The following is a 20096-nucleotide window of genomic DNA, read 5'->3' as shown; positions in this document are numbered from 1 at the left end:
GACGTGACGACTACACATATCCCTACTATGAAATTAAGTCAAGTCGAAATGAAGTAACAGGAAGGTCGTTTGGCGCAGATCTGCCTTCCAAAGGCTGACTGAGGGAGGGTAAGTATAAAGACTGAGAGGTAAGTGATCCACCTTATTCTTGTTGGCATCGGTGAGGCATCTTGCAGTCGCCGCAAAATGGCGCTCAAGGCGGAGAGCTAACAAGTATGAATATGTCATAAATAAATGTCATAAATGTGTCTGGCCTGGGAAGACGAACTTGTGGAGAAGCACTATACAATTTCGTCATACGCTGCTGAGGGTATGATGACTACTAGGCTTTTTGTCAAGTCAATGATGACGACAATGCCTATGTCTGATTTTCATTTTTTCATTTTTTCAACTACTATTTTTTATCACAAAATGCATGTTTTGGAGACTATTTAAAAAAATACATCAAACCCACACAATCGACACTAATTGTGGGTAAAGCACCAACCAGAACCGACTGGGCCTGGTTCTAAACAACCACTTGTAAATAAAGTGCCCAAATTGAGGTCATTGATTAGGGCATAACAGAACTTCTGAACATCCCTAGAATATTATTTTTATAAAGAATAATAAAAAATACATCCCCATAATCATTGGACACAATTTCTGGGTAAAAACACGAACCAGAACCGACTGGGCGTGGTTCTAATACAACCACTACTTTAACCGCAAAATGCCTGTTTTGGACACTGTTTGTGGTGGGAAATAGCTCCAGAATCATCCTGGATCATTATTGTTATACAAAATAGTGAAAATACATCCACTCACACAATAAACACAAATTCTGGGTAAAAGCACCAACCAAAACCGACTGGGCCTGTTTCTAAACCACCACTTGTAAATAAAGTGACCAAATGAAAGTAATTCATTCGGGCATAACAGAACTTCTGAATATCGCTAGATGATTACTTCTATACAGAATAGTCAAGTATGCATCCCCATCATAATTGGACACAAGTTTCGTATACAAACACCCACCAGAACCGACTGGACCCTGTTATAATGCAGCCACTATTTTGTATCGCAAAATGCATGTTTTGGACACTATTTATGGAGGGAAATAGGCCCGGAACTGTCCTGGATCTTTATTTTTAGACAGAATAGTGAAAATACATCTACCCACACAATGGATACTATATCTGGGTAAAAGCACCAACCAGAACCGACTGGGCCTGGTTCTTAAAAACCACCACTTGTAAATAAAGTGCCCAAATTGAGGTCATTGATTCGGGCGTAACAAAACTTCTGAACATCCCTAGATGATTATTTTTATACAGAATAATCAAAAATACATCCTTATCATCATTGGACACAATTTCAGGGTAAAAACACCAACCAGAATCGCCTGGGCCTGGTTCTAATACAACAACTATTTTAATCGCAAAATGCCTGTTTTGGACACTTTTTATGGTGGGAAATAGCTCCAGAATCACCTAGAATGATGCCAATGAAAGACTTATATGGATAGGACGATTTTACACTATATACACAGGAACTATGTGTCTCTGACAGTGCGTTGGCAGCAGGGGAACTTTTCAGTTTTTATTGCCGTAATGTGCTTTTCATGTCCTGATAATCACGTTTTGGCCAAGTATGATAGTTTTCATTGTAACTTAATTTCTATCACTTTGAACGATGCCAAATAAAAAACTTACTTGAATTGGACGATTTTACACTATATACACAGTAACTGTGTCTCTGACAGTTTGTTTGGCAGCAGGGGAACTTTTCAGTTTTTATTGCCTTAATGTACTTTTCATACCCTGAAAATCACGTTTTGGCCAAGTATGATTGTTTTCATTGTAACTTAATTTTTATCAATGAGAATGATGCCAAATGGATAACTTACTTGAATTGGACGATTTTACACTATATACACAGTAACTATGTGTCTCTGACAGTTTTTTTTGCAGCAGGGGAATATGTAAGATTAGACAAAGTATCTTTGCAAATGCTTGTTCATATTGTATAAGTTTTTGTGAGTATAACAGCATTGTAGTCATCCTTACGGCTGACATAGCAGCATAAACACCCAACTGTCTGACTGAATAAACAATATTAGTCTTGTGATTGGGGTGACATGTCAGCACAAATATTCAACTGTCTGACACTGATCAATTACTTTTTGCCCTGCAAATGACTGAAATGTATCTGTCCAAAGTCCTAGTGACAACTGCCAGTTTTTCCTGTATTTAAGACACACACACTGGTCATTCGACTAGAGTTTCAGGAACATCGCGTTGAACAGGACCCTACTGTAGGAACTCTCACTGTCCACTTTGCAGTCTGGTAATAAACCAATTGGTCCGGGACCAATGAAAGTAGAACAAGAATTAGCAAAGGCATTATAGTCTTGGTCTGTTAATAGAGTCAGGGACTTAACTAAGACAAAGTCAGGGACTTTTGGTCTTTGTGTGTTCAGAGATATTGGGTTAATCACAAAGTGGAGATCAATTTCGGGTAATTTAGAAAATAATTGTTGTTTAAACTATTAAGTAAGTGATTAATATGGGTCAGAAAGCAACAAAAGGGATGGGTTTATTGTCAGACTGCAAAATGAAAATCGGAGAGTTACCGGGACGAGATATCATGGTCCAGCTTGGGCTAAGCCTAGTGGCCACCCAAAATGGCCTCCGACCCAGGGAATTACAGACCAAAAATATCTTCCACACCACCACATCTAACAGCTTCTACTCTCTCGACATTGTCGGGAATGATTCTGCCAAGGTAGCTGAAAGTCTAAGAGAACAGTCTGAAGATATCTGCCCAGCAGCCCCAGGACAGGAACAACAAACATGGCCATTACATGTCACCCTGAAGTTCATGGGAGACCGGACGACAAGTGGTTAAACCAATTCTCACAGTTGCCCACTCAACGAATCATAATTAACCACGTATATGCAACTGACCTAATGGACAACCCATTGCCCCCCGGACACATTGCCTATGGGGATGGATCATCATCAAAAACCCTGGATGGAGAAAAACACAACGTATATGCCGTGGTGACTCAAAAAGACAACCTCAAGACAGGACGACTCCCCGGCGACTGGTCTGCACAAGCCGCAGAAATAGTGGCACTGACAGAGGCATGTAGACTATTCCTAGAACAAGACGTGACGGTGGAAAGACACAGCCCAATCCCTGCTGAATACCTAAGAGAAATGTAAAATCATGCCCCAGAAAAAGAGAAACTGCAATGGGAAACAAAAGGAGCCACTCAACACAAGAACGGACTCTATGCAGTAGAAAACAAGCCATGCGTCCCACGATCATTGTTTGAAGTAATTGCCAAATTGAGCCATGGGAGGAGCCATGTCTCAACAGAAGGGATGATCAGTACAGTACAACAAACAATGCATGTTCCCAGAGGTCTCCAAACTTACTTCAATTTTTTTGCAGAAACTGTCTAAACTGCTGTAGACACAACTCTCAAGGCAATGAACGACCCAAGCATGGAACAAGGCAAACAGGAACATATCCCTTCGAGCTTCTGAACATGGATTTCATCAAACTGAACCAAAGTGCTGGACTCGTCGAACAAACCATTAGAACAGTAAAACTCAGACTCAGAAAAACCATGGAAGATACAGGAAAACGATGGCAAGAATGCCTGAGCCTGGTAGAAACGTACATGAGAATCATTCCAACAGCACAGGGATGCACACCATTTGAGGCAGTGAAAGACAGACCCTTCCACTGAACAATGTGGGAAAAAGATCTGGTGGTAGAAGAGAAAAGGGAAACAGAATCCCTCACTAAGTGGTTATGCAAAATGTTCCAAGAAAGAACTGTGATGAATGCAAAATAATCTGCCGACATCTTCTCTGTCTCCCACAGAGGAGGTCCTGTCCCCAGGAGACCTGGGACTCGTCAAGGTGATAAAAAGAAAGTGCTGGTCTTCTCCACGTTGGGACGGACCTCACCGTGTGATTTTGGCCATCATCATCACCGCTCTGTGTTCAACCACATGGGGGGAACGTACCAGAACCTTGGTACACTCCCACTGGAGGAGAATGCCCCACTAGCTGGTTCAGGAAACGATCAGGGGCCCCCAGATCTGCATCCCATCAACCAAGACACCAATCGTCGTTCAAGTCCCTTTGCTCAGCCTACAGCTTACTCACTTGGGATTACACAGGACTGACTCCAGTTATTTTTATTGGTACCTACAAGCTCCCAGAGTCTGAGTGGTCTGGCCAGACACCTTGGACCAGGTCCTCCTCCATACAGGCTACAAAACCATCAATTGGCCCCTTTCCAAAGAAGCTACCACCATGACCGCTAACTTCACCAAGTTAGCCACCACCATCAAAGATGGTAAACATATGCTAGACCTTACGACCAATATCCAACAAAAAGGCTGCATCAACCTATGCCTCCGACCGGACCGACCAGGAAAAGGCCCCCTCTTTACTATCACCATCCGCACTACTAGTCCAGCCATGGTCCCCAAAGTGATTGGTGTGAACCCCTTCGTACAACCATCCGCCACACGCCTACTCAAAATCCGTCCGGCAGGAACACCTAAGCCTGAGTAGATACACCTTATTCTCGCCCATGTCCAAACACAGGAAGAAAACGACTACAACCTGATGATGAGGAACAGTTGGTACAGATACACCGCACTCACAGCCCGCGCCACAACCAATGAGTTGTTATGTCTGTTCCCTCATGCCTACTGCCGTAGCCCAACCACAGCTATGGTCCAACCGACAGAACGAAGAACTCGCCAACCTCACCTACAACTGTATCCTGGGTAATCTGAGAGAATCCTTCCAGCAAAGCTCGACCGCCTACATACCATGGTCGCAGTACCATTAGCAGCTACAGTCAATACCGCAACGTATGTCCAGTGCAACAACCGAACAGACTGTTATCCATCCTGTTTCAACTTCAGCGGACCGGATCCGAAGACCCCTTTGGACCAAGTTCACGTCACCAGGTGCGCCGAGATCAGACACATTCCTTCCCAATCATGGACAGTACTGGACCAAATATGGTGGCTCTGCGAATGGCAAGTGTATATGATCATCCCCACCAATACAACTGGGCTCTGTGTCCCTACATCTGCATCCGACCACACGTACGTTCTAACAGCAGACTCGATTCCAACTGTCGACGCCAACCCACATCTACCCACCAGGCGTCAACGACGGAGCTTTGATTTCTTCCCCCATGATTCAGTTTGGGGCTCGGATGTCCCCCTCTAATACAAACACTGGTCAGTCTCCTCCAAAATCATGATGGCGGTATTCCCCAGGGTAGGAACAGCGAAGAACACCCTACGTCTGGAAACCATTGACTACAGATTCCAGGCCCGACACTAATCAATTACTTGTTGCCCTGCAAATGACTGAAACGTATCTGTCCAAAGTCTTAGGGACAACTGTCAGTTTTGCCTGTATTTAAGACACACTCACTGGTCATTCGACTAGAGTTGCAGTAACATCGCAGTGAACAGGAGCCCACTGTAGGAACTCTCTGTCCACTTTGCAGTCTGGTCATACATATTTTCCATTTAAATTTATCTCACTCTTTCTTAGCCTGCTCCTGAAGTTGTATTTTCAGACCTAACAAACATTTCAGTTTTTTTGCCCTAATGTGCGTTTCATGCGCTGAAAATCATGTTTTGACCAAGTATCATAGTTTTCACTATAACTTAACCTAACCCTAACCCCAACCCTAACTTTCATCACTTAGAATGATATCAAATGAATAACCTACTTAATTTGGATGATTATAAACTATATACACAGTGACTATGTGTCACTGACAGTTTGTTTCGCAGCGGGGGAACATTTCAGTTTTTATTGCCTTAATGTGCATTTCATGCGCTGAAAATCACGTTTTGGCCAAGTATCATAGTTTTCACTATAACTTAATTTCTAGCACTTAGAATGATGCAAAATGAAAAACTTACTTGAATTGGACAATTATACACTATATACACAGTAACTATGTGCCTCTGAGTGTTTGTTTCGCAGCAGGGGAACATTTCAGTTTTTATTGCCTTAACGTGCGTTTCATGCGCTGAAAATCACGTTTTGGCCAAGTATCATAGTTTTCATTATAACTTAATATCTAGCCATTAGAATGATGCCAAATGAAAAACTTATTTAATTATAAAATTTGATGATATTACATCAGTGAGATTACCTCTCACTGTCTTTCACTTACCTTCATTCAGCATGTAGGTGTCAGATCACCTTGTACCTAATGTCTATTCATATTACCTCACCCGAAGTTATTACACAGAAGGGATTGTGTTGTGTTACCCCAAGTTTAGAGTCCCAACGGATGTGGGAAACTTACAGCGTCTGTCTGCCAGAGAGCAGCAGCTGGAACCGATTGTGACCAGGGTGGCATGGGTCCCTGATCATGTCCCTGGCTCTGCTGAGGTAACGAGGGCTGGCAATGTCTTCCAGTGAGGGCAGAGTAGCCGACGTTCTTCTGCGTAGTGGTGATACCTTTCTAAATAGCCTTTTTGTCTGCTGCCGTTCTTCCCGCGTACCACCAAATGTGCTTTTTATGTGCTGATAAGCACGTTTTGGTCGAATATGAAAGTTTTCAAGTGTGCACTTGACCCTAGATGACCTGGAGAGTGACAGTTACTCCTGAAGTTGAACCTCTTTTCATCGCACAATACAAGGAAAAAATTGCAAACCCTGTTAGCCAGCCTTTCTTATATTTCTCGAGGCGAACAAACAATTGCAAGGCCAACTAGTTAGTCTTTCTTACATTCCACCATCTTTTAATTCAATTGTAAAACCAGTTTGGCTAGTCTACCTTGCATTCTACGATCTTAAAAAACAAAGTTAAACCAGTATGACCACATGGTGCGACAAGAATAAACAATTATTAAGCCAGTTAGCCAGTCCATCCCACAATTCCCTCCTTTTGTGTCTGTGAAAATATTGAAATATTGAAGTGGCTGTTTCCATGAGCCAGAGAAGAACCAGTCAAGCCATCCTCGTTGTGGAACCGGATCTCCGGTCACAGCTCTCTGCATGTTCCTAATAGCCTGCAGGGCATCATGGACCGAGCAGGACATGCCGGCAGGGATGAAGGGGCAGCACGAGTCTCCCACCATGAAACACACACAGCCCCGCTGGGTGGCCACTCCGTCAAGAGCAGGGCAGCCCTGGAAAATCACCTGGGCCATAGCGGCTACCCAGCCTGACTGATGCGCCGACACAGGCCCGGAACCTGCCTTCACTACTATTTTTTATCACAAAATGCATGTTTTGGAGACTATTTATGGTAGTAAATACCCCTAGAAACATCCTGGATCTTTATTTTTAGACAGAATAGTGAAAATACATCCACCTACACAATCAACACTAACTCTGGGTAAAAGCACCAACCAGAACCGACTGGGCTTGGTTCTACTACAACCAACATGCAAAATAAAGTGCCCAAATGGAGGTCATTTATTCGGGCATAGAAGAACTTCTGAACATCCCTAGATGATAATTTTTATACAGAATAGTCAAAAATACAACCCCATTCCTATTGGACACACGTTAAGGGGGTATACACAAACCAGAACCGACTGGGCCTGGTTCTAATACAACCACTATTTTTGTCGCAAAATGCATGTTTTTGACACTATTTCTGGTGGGAAATAGTCTCAGAACACCCCTGGATCTTTATTCTTACAGAGAATAGTGAAAATACAACAAACCCACACAATCGACACTAATTGTGGGTAAAGCACCAACCAGAACCGACTGGGCCTGGTTCTAAACAACCACTTGTAAATAAAGTGCTCAAATTGAGGTCATTGATTAGGGCATAACAGAACTTCTGAACATCCCTAGAATATTATTTTTATAAAGAATAATAAAAAATACATCCCCATAATCATTGGACACAATTTCTGGGTAAAAACACGAACCAGAACCGACTGGGCGTGGTTCTAATTCAACCACTACTTTAACCGCAAAATGCCTGTTTTGGACACTGTTTGTGGTGGGAAATAGCTCCAGAATCATCCTGGATCATTATTGTTATACAAAATAGTGAAAATACATCCACTCACACAATAAACACAAATTCTGGGTAAAAGCACCAACCAAAACCGACTGGGCCTGTTTCTAAACCACCACTTGTAAATAAAGTGACCAAATGAAAGTAATTCATTCGGGCATAACAGAACTTCTGAACATCGCTAGATGATTACTTCTATGCAGAATAGTCAAGTATACATCCCCATCATAATTGGACACAAGTTTCGTATACAAACACCCACCAGAACCGACTGGACCCTGTTATAATGCAGCCACTATTTTGTATCGCAAAATGCATGTTTTGGACACTATTTATGGAGGGAAATAGCCCCGGAACTGTCCTGGATCTTTATTTTTAGACAGAATAGTGAAAATACATCTACCCACACAATGGATACTATATCTGGGTAAAAGCACCAACCAGAACCGACTGGGCCTGGTTCTTAAAAACCACCACTTGTAAATAAAGTGCCCAAATTGAGGTCATTGATTCGGGCGTAACAAAACATCTGAACATCCCTAGATGATTATTTTTATACAGAATAATCAAAAATACATCCTTATCATCATTGGACACAATTTCAGGGTAAAAACACCAACCAGAATCGCCTGGGCCTGGTTCTAATACAACCACTATTTTAATCGCAAAATGCCTATTTTGGACACTTTTTATGGTGGGAAATAGCTCCAGAATCACCTAGAATGATGCCAATGAAAGACTTACATGGATAGGACGATTTTACACTATATACACAGGAACTATGTGTCTCTGACAGTTTGTTTGGCAGCAGGGGAACTTTTCAGTTTTTATTGCCTTAATGTACTTTTCATACCCTGAAAATCACGTTTTGGCCAAGTATGATTGTTTTCATTGTAACTTAATTTTTAGCAATGAGAATAATGCCAAATGGATATCTTACTTGAATTGGACGATTTTACACTATATACACAGTAACTATGTGTCTCTGACAGTTTTTTTGGCAGCAGGGGAATATGTAAGATTAGACAAAGTATCTTTGCAAATGCTTGTTCATATTGTATAAGTTTTTGTGAGTATAACAGCATTGTAGTCATCCTTACGGCTGACATAGCAGCATAAACACCCAACTGTCTGACTGAATAAACAATATTAGTCTTGTGATTGGGGTGACATGTCAGCACAAATATTCAACTGTCTGACACTGATCAATTACTTTTTGCCCTGCAAATGACTGAAATGTATCTGTCCAAAGTCCTAGTGACAACTGCCAGTTTTTCCTGTATTTAAGACACACACACTGGTCATTCGACTAGAGTTTCAGGAACATCGCGTTGAACAGGACCCTACTGTAGGAACTCTCACTGTCCACTTTGCAGTCTGGTAATAAACCAATTGGTCCGGGACCAATGAAAGTAGAACAAGAATTAGCAAAGGCATTATAGTCTTGGTCTGTTAATAGAGTCAGGGACTTAACTAAGACAAAGTCAGGGACTTTTGGTCTTTGTGTGTTCAGAGATATTGGGTTAATCACAAAGTGGAGATCAATTTCGGGTAATTTAGAAAATAATTGTTGTTTAAACTATTAAGTAAGTGATTAATATGGGTCAGAAAGCAACAAAAGGGATGGGTTTATTGTCAGACTGCAAAATGAAAATCGGAGAGTTACCGGGACGAGATATCATGGTCCAGCTTGGGCTAAGCCTAGTGGCCACCCAAAATGGCCTCCGACCCAGGGAATTACAGACCAAAAATATCTTCCACACCACCACATCTAACAGCTTCTACTCTCTCGACATTGTCGGGAATGATTCTGCCAAGGTAGCTGAAAGTCTAAGAGAACAGTCTGAAGATATCTGCCCAGCAGCCCCAGGACAGGAACAACAAACATGGCCATTACATGTCACCCTGAAGTTCATGGGAGACCGGACGACAAGTGGTTAAACCAATTCTCACAGTTGCCCACTCAACGAATCATAATTAACCACGTATATGCAACTGACCTAATGGACAACCCATTGCCCCCCGGACACATTGCCTATGGGGATGGATCATCATCAAAAACCCTGGATGGAGAAAAACACAACGTATATGCCGTGGTGACTCAAAAAGACAACCTCAAGACAGGACGACTCCCCGGCGACTGGTCTGCACAAGCCGCAGAAATAGTGGCACTGACAGAGGCATGTAGACTATTCCTAGAACAAGACGTGACGGTGGAAAGACACAGCCCAATCCCTGCTGAATACCTAAGAGAAATGTAAAATCATGCCCCAGAAAAAGAGAAACTGCAATGGGAAACAAAAGGAGCCACTCAACACAAGAACGGACTCTATGCAGTAGAAAACAAGCCATGCGTCCCACGATCATTGTTTGAAGTAATTGCCAAATTGAGCCATGGGAGGAGCCATGTCTCAACAGAAGGGATGATCAGTACAGTACAACAAACAATGCATGTTCCCAGAGGTCTCCAAACTTACTTCAATTTTTTTGCAGAAACTGTCTAAACTGCTGTAGACACAACTCTCAAGGCAATGAACGACCCAAGCATGGAACAAGGCAAACAGGAACATATCCCTTCGAGCTTCTGAACATGGATTTCATCAAACTGAACCAAAGTGCTGGACTCGTCGAACAAACCATTAGAACAGTAAAACTCAGACTCAGAAAAACCATGGAAGATACAGGAAAACGATGGCAAGAATGCCTGAGCCTGGTAGAAACGTACATGAGAATCATTCCAACAGCACAGGGATGCACACCATTTGAGGCAGTGAAAGACAGACCCTTCCACTGAACAATGTGGGAAAAAGATCTGGTGGTAGAAGAGAAAAGGGAAACAGAATCCCTCACTAAGTGGTTATGCAAAATGTTCCAAGAAAGAACTGTGATGAATGCAAAATAATCTGCCGACATCTTCTCTGTCTCCCACAGAGGAGGTCCTGTCCCCAGGAGACCTGGTACTCGTCAAGGTGATAAAAAGAAAGTGCTGGTCTTCTCCACGTTGGGACGGACCTCACCGTGTGATTTTGGCCATCATCATCACCGCTCTGTGTTCAACCACATGGGGGGAACGTACCAGAACCTTGGTACACTCCCACTGGAGGAGAATGCCCCACTAGCTGGTTCAGGAAACGATCAGGGGCCCCCAGATCTGCATCCCATCAACCAAGACACCAATCGTCGTTCAAGTCCCTTTGCTCAGCCTACAGCTTACTCACTTGGGATTACACAGGACTGACTCCAGTTATTTTTATTGGTACCTACAAGCTCCCAGAGTCTGAGTGGTCTGGCCAGACACCTTGGACCAGGTCCTCCTCCATACAGGCTACAAAACCATCAATTGGCCCCTTTCCAAAGAAGCTACCACCATGACCGCTAACTTCACCAAGTTAGCCACCACCATCAAAGATGGTAAACATATGCTAGACCTTACGACCAATATCCAACAAAAAGGCTGCATCAACCTATGCCTCCGACCGGACCGACCAGGAAAAGGCCCCCTCTTTACTATCACCATCCGCACTACTAGTCCAGCCATGGTCCCCAAAGTGATTGGTGTGAACCCCTTCGTACAACCATCCGCCACACGCCTACTCAAAATCCGTCCGGCAGGAACACCTAAGCCTGAGTAGATACACCTTATTCTCGCCCATGTCCAAACACAGGAAGAAAACGACTACAACCTGATGATGAGGAACAGTTGGTACAGATACACCGCACTCACAGCCCGCGCCACAACCAATGAGTTGTTATGTCTGTTCCCTCATGCCTACTGCCGTAGCCCAACCACAGCTATGGTCCAACCGACAGAACGAAGAACTCGCCAACCTCACCTACAACTGTATCCTGGGTAATCTGAGAGAATCCTTCCAGCAAAGCTCGACCGCCTACATACCATGGTCGCAGTACCATTAGCAGCTACAGTCAATACCGCAACGTATGTCCAGTGCAACAACCGAACAGACTGTTATCCATCCTGTTTCAACTTCAGCGGACCGGATCCGAAGACCCCTTTGGACCAAGTTCACGTCACCAGGTGCGCCGAGATCAGACACATTCCTTCCCAATCATGGACAGTACTGGACCAAATATGGTGGCTCTGCGAATGGCAAGTGTATATGATCATCCCCACCAATACAACTGGGCTCTGTGTCCCTACATCTGCATCCGACCACACGTACGTTCTAACAGCAGACTCGATTCCAACTGTCGACGCCAACCCACATCTACCCACCAGGCGTCAACGACGGAGCTTTGATTTCTTCCCCCATGATTCAGTTTGGGGCTCGGATGTCCCCCTCTAATACAAACACTGGTCAGTCTCCTCCAAAATCATGATGGCGGTATTCCCCAGGGTAGGAACAGCGAAGAACACCCTACGTCTGGAAACCATTGACTACAGATTCCAGGCCCGACACTAATCAATTACTTGTTGCCCTGCAAATGACTGAAACGTATCTGTCCAAAGTCTTAGGGACAACTGTCAGTTTTGCCTGTATTTAAGACACACTCACTGGTCATTCGACTAGAGTTGCAGTAACATCGCAGTGAACAGGAGCCCACTGTAGGAACTCTCTGTCCACTTTGCAGTCTGGTCATACATATTTTCCATTTAAATTTATCTCACTCTTTCTTAGCCTGCTCCTGAAGTTGTATTTTCAGACCTAACAAACATTTCAGTTTTTTTGCCCTAATGTGCGTTTCATGCGCTGAAAATCATGTTTTGACCAAGTATCATAGTTTTCACTATAACTTAACCTAACCCTAACCCCAACCCTAACTTTCATCACTTAGAATGATATCAAATGAATAACCTACTTAATTTGGATGATTATAAACTATATACACAGTGACTATGTGTCACTGACAGTTTGTTTCGCAGCGGGGGAACATTTCAGTTTTTATTGCCTTAATGTGCATTTCATGCGCTGAAAATCACGTTTTGGCCAAGTATCATAGTTTTCACTATAACTTAATTTCTAGCACTTAGAATGATGCAAAATGAAAAACTTACTTGAATTGGACAATTATACACTATATACACAGTAACTATGTGCCTCTGAGTGTTTGTTTCGCAGCAGGGGAACATTTCAGTTTTTATTGCCTTAACGTGCGTTTCATGCGCTGAAAATCACGTTTTGGCCAAGTATCATAGTTTTCACTATAACTTAATTTCTAGCACTTAGAATGATCCTAAATGCAATACTTACTTGAATTGGATGATTTTACACTATAGACACAGTAACTATGTGCCTCTGACAGTTTGTTTCGCAGCAGGGGAACATTTCAGTTTTTATTGCCTTAACGTGCGTTTCATGCGCTGAAAATCACGTTTTGGCCAAGTATCATAGTTTTCACTATAACTTAATTTCTAGCACATAGAATGATGCTAAATGCAATACTTACTTGAATTGGATGATTTTACACTATAGACACAGTAACTATGTGCCTCTGGCAGTTTGTTTCGCAGCAGGGGAACATTTCAGTTTTTATTGCCTTAACGTGCGTTTCATGCGCTGAAAATCACGTTTTGGCCAAGTATCATAATTTTCACTATAACTTAATTTCTATCACTTAGAATGATGCCAAATGAAAAACTTACTTGAATTGGACAATAATACACTATATACACATTAACTATGTGTCTCTGACAGTTTGTTTCGCAGCAGGGGAACATTTCAGTTTTTATTGCCTTAACGTGCGTTTCATGCGCTGAAAATCACGTTTTGGCCAAGTATCATAGTTTTCACTATAACTTAATTTCTATCACTTAGAATGATGCTAAATGCAAAACTTACTTGAATTGGACTATTTTACACTATATACACAGTAACTATGTGTCTCTGACAGTTTGTTTCGCAGCAGGGGGACATTTCAGTTTTTATTGCTAACGTGCGTTTCATGCGCTGAAAATCATGTTTTGGCCGAGTATGATAGTTTTCACTATAACTTAATTTTTATCACTTAGAATGATGCTAAATGAAAAACTTACTTGAATTGGACGATAATACACTATATACACAGTAACTATATGTCTCTGACAGTTTGTTTCGCAGCAGGGGAATATTTCAGTTTTTATTGCCTTAACGTGCGTTTCATGTGCTGAAAATCACGTTTTGGCCAAGTATCATAATTTTCACTATAACTTAATTTCTATCACTTAGAATGATGCCAAATGAAAAACTTACTTGAATTGGACAATTATACACTATATACACAGTAACTATGTGTCTCTGACAGTTTGTTTCGCAGCAGGGGAACATTTCAGTTTTTATTGGCTTAACGTGCGTTTCATGCGCTGAAAATCACGTTTTGGCCAAGTATCATAGTTTTCATTATAACTTAATATCTAGCCATTAGAATGATGCCAAATGAAAAACTTATTTAATTATAAAATTTGATATTACATCAGTGAGATTACCTCTCACTGTCTTTCACTTACCTTCATTCAGCATGTAGGTGTCAGATCACCTTGTACCTAATGTCTATTCATATTACCTCACCCGAAGTTATTACACAGAAGGGATTGTGTTGTGTTACCCCAAGTTTAGAGTCCCAACGGATGTGGGAAACTTACAGCGTCTGTCTGCCAGAGAGCAGCAGCTGGAACCGATTGTGACCAGGGTGGCATGGGTCCCTGATCATGTCCCTGGCTCTGCTGAGGTAACGAGGGCTGGCAATGTCTTCCAGTGAGGGCAGAGTAGCCGACGTTCTTCTGCGTAGTGGTGATACCTTTCTAAATAGCCTTTTTGTCTGCTGCCGTTCTTCCCGCGTACCACCAAATGTGCTTTTTATGTGCTGATAAGCACGTTTTGGTCGAATATGAAAGTTTTCAAGTGTGCACTTGACCCTAGATGACCTGGAGAGTGACAGTTACTCCTGAAGTTGAACCTCTTTTCATCGCACAATACAAGGAAAAAATTGCAAACCCTGTTAGCCAGCCTTTCTTATATTTCTCGAGGCGAACAAACAATTGCAAGGCCAACTAGTTAGTCTTTCTTACATTCCACCATCTTTTAATTCAATTGTAAAACCAGTTTGGCTAGTCTACCTTGCATTCTACGATCTTAAAAAACAAAGTTAAACCAGTATGACCACATGGTGCGACAAGAATAAACAATTATTAAGCCAGTTAGCCAGTCCATCCCACAATTCCCTCCTTTTGTGTCTGTGAAAATATTGAAATATTGAAGTGGCTGTTTCCATGAGCCAGAGAAGAACCAGTCAAGCCATCCTCGTTGTGGAACCGGATCTCCGGTCACAGCTCTCTGCATGTTCCTAATAGCCTGCAGGGCATCATGGACCGAGCAGGACATGCCGGCAGGGATGAAGGGGCAGCACGAGTCTCCCACCATGAAACACACACAGCCCCGCTGGGTGGCCACTCCGTCAAGAGCAGGGCAGCCCTGGAAAATCACCTGGGCCATAGCGGCTACCCAGCCTGACTGATGCGCCGACACAGGCCCGGAACCTGCCTTCACTACTATTTTTTATCACAAAATGCATGTTTTGGAGACTATTTATGGTAGTAAATACCCCTAGAAACATCCTGGATCTTTATTTTTAGACAGAATAGTGAAAATACATCCACCTACACAATCAACACTAACTCTGGGTAAAAGCACCAACCAGAACCGACTGGGCTTGGTTCTACTACAACCAACATGCAAAATAAAGTGCCCAAATGGAGGTCATTTATTCGGGCATAGAAGAACTTCTGAACACCCCTAGATGATAATTTTTATACAGAATAGTCAAAAATACAACCCCATTCCTATTGGACACAAGTTAAGGGGGTATACACAAACCAGAACCGACTGGGCCTGGTTCTAATACAACCACTATTTTTGTCGCAAAATGCATGTTTTTGACACTATTTCTGGTGGGAAATAGTCTCAGAACATCCCTGGATCTTTATTCTTACAGAGAATAGTGAAAATACATCAAACCCACACAATCGACACTAATTGTGGGTAAAGCACCAACCAGAACCGACTGGGCCTGGTTCTAAACAACCACTTGTAAATAAAGTGCCCAAATTGAGGTCATTGATTAGGGCATAACAGAACTTCTGAACATCCCTAGAATATTATTTTTATAAAGAATAATAAAAAATACATCCCCATAATCATTGGACACAATTTCTGGGTAAAAACACGAACCAGAACCGACTGGGCGTGGTTCTAATACAACCACTACTTTAACCGCAAAATGCCTGTTTTGGACACTGTTTGTGGTGGGAAATAGCTCCAGAATCATCCTGGATCATTATTGTTATACAAAATAGTGAAAATACATCCACTCACACAATAAACACAAATTCTGGGTAAAAGCACCAACCAAAACTGACTGGGCCTGTTTCTAAACCACCACTTGTAAATAAAGTGACCAAATGAAAGTAATTCATTCGGGCATAACAGAACTTCTGAACATCGCTAGATGATTACTTCTATACAGAATAGTCAAGTATACATCCCCATCATAATTGGACACAAGTTTCGTATACAAACACCCACCAGAACCGACTGGACCCTGTTATAATGCAGCCACTATTTTGTATCGCAAAATGCATGTTTTGGACACTATTTATGGAGGGAAATAGCCCCGGAACTGTCCTGGATCTTTATTTTTAGACAGAATAGTGAAAATACATCTACCCACACAATGGATACTATATCTGGGTAAAAGCACCAACCAGAACCGACTGGGCCTGGTTCTTAAAAACCACCACTTGTAAATAAAGTGCCCAAATTGAGGTCATTGATTCGGGCGTAACAAAACATCTGAACATCCCTAGTTGATTATTTTTATACAGAATAATCAAAAATACATCCTTATCATCATTGGACACAATTTCAGGGTAAAAACACCAATCAGAATCGCCTGGGCCTGGTTCTAATACAACCACTATTTTAATCGCAAAATGCCTGTTTTGGACACTTTTTATGGTGGGAAATAGCTCCAGAATCACCTAGAATGATGCCAATGAAAGACTTACATGGATAGGACGATTTTACACTATATACACAGGAACTATGTGTCTCTGACAGTTTGTTTGGCAGCAGGGGAACTTTTCAGTTTTTATTGCCTTAATGTACTTTTCATACCCTGAAAATCACGTTTTGGCCAAGTATGATTGTTTTCATTGTAACTTAATTTTTAGCAATGAGAATAATGCCAAATGGATAACTTACTTGAATTGGACGATTTTACACTATATACACAGTAACTATGTGTCTCTGACAGTTTTTTTGGCAGCAGGGGAATATGTAAGATTAGACAAAGTATCTTTGCAAATGCTTGTTCATATTGTATAAGTTTTGGTGAGTATAACAGCATTGTAGTCATCCTTACGGCTGACATAGCAGCATAAACACCCAACTGTCTGACTGAATAAACAATCTTAGTCTTGTGATTGGGGTGACATGTCAGCACAAATATTCAACTGTCTGACACTGATCAATTACTTTTTGCCCTGCAAATGACTGAAATGTATCTGTCCAAAGTCCTAGTGACAACTGTCAGTGTCAGGTTTAGAACCATATACATTCAATAATTCGGATCAGAGGTAGCACACGCAGAGTCGGCTTGATGAGATTTTCAAAGACATCAGCTGAGGGAGGGGTCGGGAGGTGCCAGCGCTTGGAGATGAGTCCGTCTCCTTGCCTGACCAGTTCCAATCCCTGCCTCCCTCCAACAGTTGAGCTGGTTTTATTAACAAAGGGTCATGTGACCTAGGTACAAACATAAGGCGGGACGAAGTAGACAAAGAAGTGGGTGTCGTGAAAGATGACACCCCCTTAACTAAAAGGTGTCATGATGGAAGTTTCCACTGGGTCATGCAACATTCTATTCTAGTTACTACACTATATAAACCAAAAGACATAATAATAAGCATAAAATACATTCATACTTCACATTTCCCCCCTTTAGTAACTTTGAAAGAATTTTCATTAAACATATGGAAAACAATAAGGTCATTTGTGAAGGCAAAGGTGAAAAACGTGAGATAGTTTTAAGGTTATATAGGAAAACAATAAAATCATTTGTGAAGGCACAGGTGAAAAACGTGAGATAGCTTTAAGGTTATATAAGAAAATCCCTCTGTGTCCCTCTTTATGAGCGAACACAGTTTTGAAGTTAAGACATGTACAATTACCCGGATGACTCGACATACTCGTCGCATTTCAAAATGGTGGGAGAATCTTCATTGCGCCATGTCATGCGGTGATACTGTATGTCACTGTAAGCTACCAGCGTATGCTGGATAGTATTTCAAACCATAGCTTTCATGCAAGGGATTATACACATTGAGAAAATACAGAAAATACAGAAGAGTAACATAATTGCAAGTAACGGTGTTAAAAATTTAACCAGGATCGCGAACCACGACCCGGATATTCACCACGACCAAAGTGATGCACCTATAGCTGAGTGATCCTGGGCCATGGCGTTGGCCAAGGCTTTCATTTCAGCTATTGCACGAATAATGTTACCTACGTCACCGGTTTCATCTGGGATGAAAGTACAACCGTGTTCTCCGACCATGGCGCACACACCTCCATCCTTGGCTGTTATCAAATCCAAGACCATATGGTCTTGGCGCTCCATTTCTCTAAGGGCTTGTAATTCATCTGCTATGCCCTGTAGAGCCTTGAAAGTTTGGTTAATGAACAGTCCCATACGATAATTCAATGTCTCCACTCGGAGCATAACTTTACAAATTCTAAGCTGAGGAAGTAGTGACAGTATGAATTTTTTGGGGGGTGGACCATAGTTTATGGTCATCAGGAACATCACTGCCCCAAATTGAGTCATGTGGTTTGAATTGCACTGATCTCTTATCCCTTGCCTTTACTCCCCTTAGAAGGAAGGCATCCTGGACCATCTGCACCATTGCACACCGACCTGTCCATGCTGTGGGCAAACTCAAAAACACTGTATGGCCGCATAGCCAATACCCATCATCTTGAGGATTAGTGCCCATTACATCAGGGAGAGTGTAATAATCCCTGCAGGTGGCACCCGGGGGCGCTCCTGTGGCATTGAACTGGTCTTTGTTAGTGGTGTTTCGCGTGCACGGGGTAATTACCTGACTGCAGCACTTCATGGGGACTTCCCTCAACGGCATGGAGTGGCCCAAAAGGGACATGATACTGGCAAAACACACGGCTTTAAAACCACGTGGGTATGGGATGTCGTTCAACATAGCAAGATCTGTCCAATTGTATTTTAGGAGTCTTGTAAAAGCCAAATGTGGTACAGTCGGATTAATTTGGGGAACTTTAGCTCTAATTGCAGCTTCTAGGTACCATGGAGGTGTGTTGGTGTCATAGTCGTAGGGATTAATTGGCTTAAGATAAACTGGCGGGGTGCCTGTGGAAATAGGTATACGACTACACACAACAATTTTCATTCACACCGGACAATTTCTTCTGAAACATCATGAAATTATACCACACATTTTCTTCATAATAATTCTTTTGATCACTCTTTTCATACCACCTCAGTCTTTTTTGCGACAGTAGCATGGGACCATCTCGATTTCCTGCTCGAGTCTCAGTGGGCAGGGCATCCAGCCACGCCCAGGTTGCGGCTGATAGTAGAGTCGCTGTGATGAGGGTGGAGGCAGCTTTCATTTTGGCTTCTGCGCGGGAATGCTAAGTCTACGAAATGTCAAAGTTAAGCGAGGGGCGCTCGGGGCAGGTGAGTAGACGTCTGATGATGTTCCACGGACAAGGGTTTTGGTACCGTCCGGCTTGCAGTCTACTCACAGTCCCCTATGTTTCGAACCACCTTGACCTGAGATTGGTGAATCTACGTATACCTCTCAGCAATCTTTGCAGCAGTGGAGGTTGGTGAGTTGGGCCACGAATGGGTCTTCCCATCGTGGAGAGAACCAGGACTTCCTTTTTATGACTCGGATCAGCATCCAGTCACCTGGCTTCACCACCTCCTGCAAAGTAGACAAAAGGGGATCACGGCAGCTTGCATGTTCTTTGGACAAGTTTCTCCAGACATGTTACCATCCATTCTGTGATTAGGTCTGCCTGCCCTTAGCCTTT

The sequence above is a fragment of the Stigmatopora nigra genome, unplaced genomic scaffold (genome assembly GCF_051989575.1).
Source record: "Stigmatopora nigra isolate UIUO_SnigA unplaced genomic scaffold, RoL_Snig_1.1 HiC_scaffold_31, whole genome shotgun sequence".
NCBI lineage: Eukaryota > Metazoa > Chordata > Actinopteri > Syngnathiformes > Syngnathidae > Stigmatopora > Stigmatopora nigra.
The sequence above is the reverse complement of the archived record's forward strand: the minus strand, read 5'-3'. Positions refer to the sequence as shown.